Below are 6458 nucleotides of genomic sequence, written 5' to 3'. Positions count from 1 at the left end.
CGTGGCCATCGGGACGCGGGCCCACCACCAGCCGGGGCCGGACCGACCATCGGGATGCGGGGCTCACCGCCGAGAAGCGCGGCCCGCCGGCATAACATTTTCTCTCCTAATGTTCTAAGACACGTTCGAGTATGTGTATCCATATGCACAAATCATAATATCCAATCAAGTAAATTGATATTTGTAAAAAATTTAAAATTTACCCGTCTAGATGTATCAAGTAATGTATCCAACTGACACCTATAAACCCGTGCCACTCTTGTCGATACGTGATGAACGTTGAATGCAACGTTCCATCTGTTTCACAATGTACTAATATTAAATAAATTTAAAATAAAAAAATTTAAATAAAAAAAATAATATTTCGATACCTGTATCCCAATGGTCCGTCTAGTCTGAATGGAACATCAGGATCCTGCTGCTCTGATGGCATCTCGAGCAACTGTCGTCGTAATGGACTGATAGTCGGCATACGCTCCCATACCCAAATCTGCAAATTTTAAAAATTAAATAAATAATATATTCAATATAAAATATAATTATATTTTAATTATATGGACTCATGCTTCAGGAGTCGACTCATGAGTCGACCTCTGTTGCAACAGCCAGAAATGTGGGTTTCTGGATTTTTTGGCCCAAACCAGCAGAGGTCGACTCATGGTCGACTCATGCCTTGTGGGTCGACTCATGAGTCGACTCACAGGTCGTGCCAAGCCAGAAAACCAGCATGCCAATAGGAATTTCAGCGTGCCAAGCAGCTCATTGTGCCATGAGTTGACTCATGAGTCGACTCATGCACTTAAAACATTCATAACTTCAAAAATATAAGTCCAAAAATAATGAAATTTTCACCAATAGATCACAAATCATTTGTTCTACCAAATGATACTATCAAATCAGGGTTTTGGTAAAATTACATTTTTACCCCTGAAGAGCATAAAGACTTTTTCAAATAAAAAATATTTGTATCCCTTCAATCTGCTTTGTAATCATCAAAATCAATCTAGGAGCAACATAAATATATCATAAAAATAGTAAATAAAAGAGAAAAAATGGTAATAAAATAGAAATTATAATTTAAAATAAAAAATTAACTTTAATTTAAATTAAGAATTATCATTCAAATTACTATCCTCATTAAAAAATTAATAAATTAAAAAAAAATAATTAAACAAATTATGAAAAAAATTTAAAAAAATTTAAGAAAAGAAAAAGAATAAAAAAACGTCGAAGGGAACGGCGTTTTCTCCTTTCCTCCCTTCTTCTCTCCTTCTCCCTCTTCTCCTTTCTCCCTCTTCTCCCTTCTCCGGCGTCTCTCCTACAGCACCGCGGTGAGCTGCCTCCTCTCTCTCTCTTCCTCTCTCTCCCTCTTTTTAAAAAATTTTAAAAATAAAAATTACCAAAAAGAAAGTCAACGGGTCGACTCACAGAGTGTGGCAGCCAAAAATTTTGCGTGCCGTTAAACTTTTTTAGCCATGAGTCGATTCATGGGGTCGACAGAAAAATATAAATCTATTTTTCTTAGAAAATACGCTTCCAAAAATATTAAAATTGTCTCTAATAGATTACACATCTTTTGTTCTTGTTTTTGAGACTTCAGAATCATATCTGATAAAATTATGATTTTTTTTCTTCATTTTTTAACTTTTTAATGTATTTATTTTTTGATCAAAATTTAATTCAAATTAAAATTTTTTAAGTCACATTTATAAAATACCCGAAAAAATAAATTGTAATTAATTTAATTATTACATTTTATTCTTTTATGAAATATTTTTTTTATAATTTTTATAATTTTTATTTTTATTTTTATTTTTCTTCCACTTTTATTTTTTTGACATTCTATTACGTATTTTTTTCTTTATTTAAAATATTTTTTAAATATTAATATTTAAATTAATTTAGTTATTTAAAATATTATTTTAATTTCAATTATAATTTTAATTCTTATTTCTTAAAATTAAAAATTACAAACTTTGTTCTTCAATTACAATTAGAATTTCTATTTTTTTTCAATTCTTTATCTTTTTATGAAATTTTTTTAGGCGATTTTTATATTTTATTTTGAAAATTTTTAAATTAAATTAATTTTAATTTGAGAAATTAATTTTAAAAAAAATTTCTATTTCACTTAATCTTTAAAATTTTATTTTTTTAAAATTTTAAATTTATAATTCTTATTTTTTTGACTTTTTACAAATTTTAACTTCTTAACTTTTTAGCTTTTCATCATTTCTTAACTTATTAATGTATTTTTTTTATCAAAATTTAATTCAAATTTAATTTTTTTAAGTCACATTTATAAAATACCCTAAAAATAAAATTATATTTAATTTAATTTAATTTTATTCTTTAGCATTCTATTACGTATTCTTTTCTTTTAATTAAAAAAATATTATTTTTTTTAAAGTTCAATTTATAATTTTTTTTTCCATATTTTTTCTCATTTTTTAACTTTACACTGTATTTTTTTATCAAAATTTAATTCAAATTAAAATTTTAATTTTCCTCCCATTTTTTTTTCTTCATTTAAATTATTTTTTTAAATAATAATGTTTAATTTAATTTAATTATTTAAAATGTTATTTTTAATTTCAATTACAATTTTAATTCTTATTTCTTAAAATTAAAAATTATAAACTTTGTTCTTCAATTACAATTACAATTTCTATTTTTTTTCAATTCTTTATCTTTTTATGAAATTTTTTTAGGCTATTTTTAAATTTTATTTGAAAAATATTTAATTAATTTAATTTTAATTTTACAAAATATATTTAAATTTTTTTTTTATTTCAATTAAACTTTATAATTTTTTTTAAATATTTTAATTTATAATTCTTATTTTTGGTGACTTCTTAAAAATTTTCACTTTCTAACTTTTCCTCATTTCTTTAACTTTTTAATGTATTTCTTTTTTTATCAAAATTTAATTCAAATTTAATTTTTTTAAGTCACATTGATAAAATACCCTAACAAAAAAATTATAATTAATTTAATTTAATTTTATTCTTTTATGATATATTTTTTCAAATATTTATATTTTAAATTTCAATCAAAATTAAAATTTTAATTTATTTACTAATTTCAAATTTTAAAAAACAAAATTTTCCAATTTTCCATTCAAAATGGCATTTTATATTTAAATTAATTTAGTTATTTAAAATATAATTTTTAATTTCATTTATAATTATAATTTTTATTTCTTAAATTTAAAAATTATAAACTTTGTTCTTCAATTACAATTATAATTTCTATTTTTTTTAATTCTTTATGTTTTTATAAAATTTTTTAACCCTTTTTTTTAAATTTTTTTTAATTTTTTTAAAATAAATTATTTTTAATTTCCAAAAGTAATTTGAAATAATATTTTTATTTCAATTAATCTTTAAAATTTTATTTCTTTTTAATTTTCAATTAAAATTCTTTTTCTTTGATTACTTCAATTTTTTTAAAAAAATTTTTAAGACAAATATTTCGAATGATATTTTTCAATTAAATTTCAAATTTTTATTTCTTTCATAATTTTTTCTCCTTTTTTTATTTCCTATGATAATTTCTTTTTTTTTCTTAAGATTTTTTTTGACATCTTTTAAAAAAAATTTGAAATAAAAAATCTAAATTAATTTTTTTAATGAATTACAAATTAAAATCTTTATATTTTAAATTTCAATCCAAATTTAAATTTTAATTTATTAACTAATTTCAAATTTTAAAAAACAAAATTTTCCATTTTTCATGATTTTTTCCTTTTTTTTTGGGTGGGAAAATTGAGAAACGCCATTTTGAATGGCGTTTTTAAAAACGCCATTCAAAATGGCGTTTTTAAAGACGCCATTCGAAATGGTGTTTCTTCATGTTTTTTTTTTTTTTTTTTGGGACGATGCCACCGTGGAAATGGGGGCTGACGTGGAAGGGGAAAAAACGCCATTCAAAATGGCGTTTTCCCTTTTGCATTAGTTTGGTAAATAAGTTTCGTTTTAGTATATTTTGGTAAAAAAGTTTTTTTTTTGCATTATTTGGGAAAAGAGCTCGGGAGGACGGAAAGGGGGAGAGACATTTTTATATAGAGAGTGTTTGATGGTTAAAACGAGGTCGTCACGATGATTTGAAATTATTAAAAATTTAAATTTTGAGATAATTTGATCTTAGTGATCTAAAATTATTATATTTGATTGATCATAATATAGTAATTAATAATCTTCGAATATGTACAAACAACTTGCTTGATATGTTATGGGGATTCAAGATCATCGGTCATATCGTATCAAAAATACTCTTGACATATCTTGAATTAATTTTTTTATGTTATTTACGGATCAAGTTAACTAGCCATAACATTCATTTCAAATAGAATTGTGACACTAAGAATTATAACATCTGAAATTTAAAATTTCATAAACATCCAAGCTCCAAATCCATAAAATAATTTTTAAAACTATAAATATCCATAATAAATGAACCATAATATTGACACTCAGAAAAATTAAACTAAAAATCAAAAAAAAAGAAACCGTCACCAAATGTAGTTGTCAGGTATAGGCAGCATCACACTGAATCAAAGTCAAATGAGCATCTATAGACGCTACCCTCTAACTGCTTCTGCATATATTTTTTCTTGAACTATTGAGATTGGACAAAAAAAAAATTCAATTTTGAACTTATCTTTGCTGATAACCTCACTAGCAGTTAACATATCACTCTCACTCAAATTCTCAATTTTCATAATCTCCTCAAATAGAGCCATACACCTCTCATCACCTTGCCCCTTCTTCTTAAAAAGTTTGCAATTCTCATAAAGTCTTCTCTGGTCCCTTCACATGCACTACTTATCCTTCCAATACGAGTGACCAAGTTCTCCATAATAGTGTAATTGCGTCTTCTCTTTTACTTGGTAAGCTCCCATTCTTCTTACTAATTGTTGCAGTGCTAGTATCCGCACCTATAGGTTGGCAAATAGATGGTGATGAATATACTGCATAAGGAGTATCTCCCTTAGCATCCATATCATCTCCCAAACTCATAGTATCAGCTAAGGCTTCTTTCTCCTTCTCAATTTGTTCACAAGCATCAGCTAGATCCTCTGCACCCTCTCTAGTTTCTCTATCCTTACCAAATACAATTGACAAGTCATCATAATATGGGAAAGGCTTGTTTCTCAGGCCAGCTGCATGGGGATGACTCTATCAATACAATAGGAAATCAAGTTGGGAAAGTTAAAATAGAAAATCAAAATAGGCAATCCATTCAATCCAATATTCGCCTCCATATTCTAGCCAAACAAAGATCATGAAAATAAGCGATAAAATCATGTTTGTTGCTACTTATTCAGTCAAGATTGGAGAAAAGATGGCTGAGCCTTGTGCAGGGATGCTAGCACTGGAGTGACCTGCAAAATAAGTTCAAACCCAAGATTTTTGCTCTAACGAAGATCCTCTGACGCTCAAGTCAGATTCAAAGAATAATGAGAGCAGCAACGAGTTCTCTAAGAGAAATTGATTAGCTTATCTTGATCCTTGAGGCTTTGGTTGCTTATATAGAAGACTGTCGAATAGCTGGTCATGCAGCTATATGAAGATTGTGAGATCTCAAGATTGCAGAGTTATTCAACATGCTATAATGGGCAAGATATTTCAACCATCAATCACTCTCGTGAGATTAGGAGAGTTGGTTATGCTTGAATCTATCCACTTGGGGTAGACAACTGTCACGCACATCATGAAGTGAGTCAGCTATGACAACAAAGATAGCCCACGCACCAAGACATCAGCCTATTGAGGCAATGAAGTACACTGGATAGATCATACGATAAATCAGACGCAAGCTGCTCTACATTGTATATGACTTTGCTCTTAAGTCAGCAGTCCTGATGATAGCTTGAAGATCTGAGATATCCCATGGTTGGCATGCTAATCTGAGGTACTCACGATAACCATCGTAACACTAGCCCCAGTTTTTGAGTCTGAGAATCAGACGAAAGGAATATTTCGAAAGTCATACCTTGAATCTGGGGATGCACGCTTTTATGCTTTTATGAATGTTCGACATTTAAAATTGTTGATATCATCTTGGCATGATCGTTGCAAATGATCGCAATTGTTGGGATCCCACAGCTGACGATTTTCTCAAAAATTTAATTTCTTAGGTGGTGGCTTTGTCTTCATATTCGATTTCTTTTTAAATCAGACTCCTGAATATTTAGTTAGAGAAAAGTACTCACAAGACTTTCTTGCTCCAAACCTTTATCGCAACCCTCAAAGGAAAGATGAGCTCAAAACACGTGAGGAAGTATAAACTGGTGTTGGCCCAAAAGAAACAGGCCAAGGCCCCCGACCGTTGGTCCTTTGACTCCAGTGGGTGGCTATGCCCAAGCTCCGACCATCGGATCGACTTCTGTGGCAATGGGGATGAAATCCCCCCCCTAGTTGTCGAATCAACGGTTGCTCCATTAGAAGATGTGG

General features: G+C 28.2%; 1 pseudogene; it reads right to left on the bottom strand.

The window, feature by feature from the left end:
• Positions 1-4545: 4545 nt before the first annotated feature.
• LOC140855524 (uncharacterized) lies at positions 4546-5021 on the bottom strand (annotated as a pseudogene).
• Between the last annotated feature and the right edge of the window lie 1437 nt (positions 5022-6458).

This window comes from Elaeis guineensis, chromosome 2 (assembly GCF_000442705.2).
Source record: "Elaeis guineensis isolate ETL-2024a chromosome 2, EG11, whole genome shotgun sequence".
NCBI lineage: Eukaryota > Viridiplantae > Streptophyta > Magnoliopsida > Arecales > Arecaceae > Elaeis > Elaeis guineensis.
Note: the sequence above shows the minus strand (reverse complement) of the source record. Positions and strands in the feature narration are given on the sequence as shown.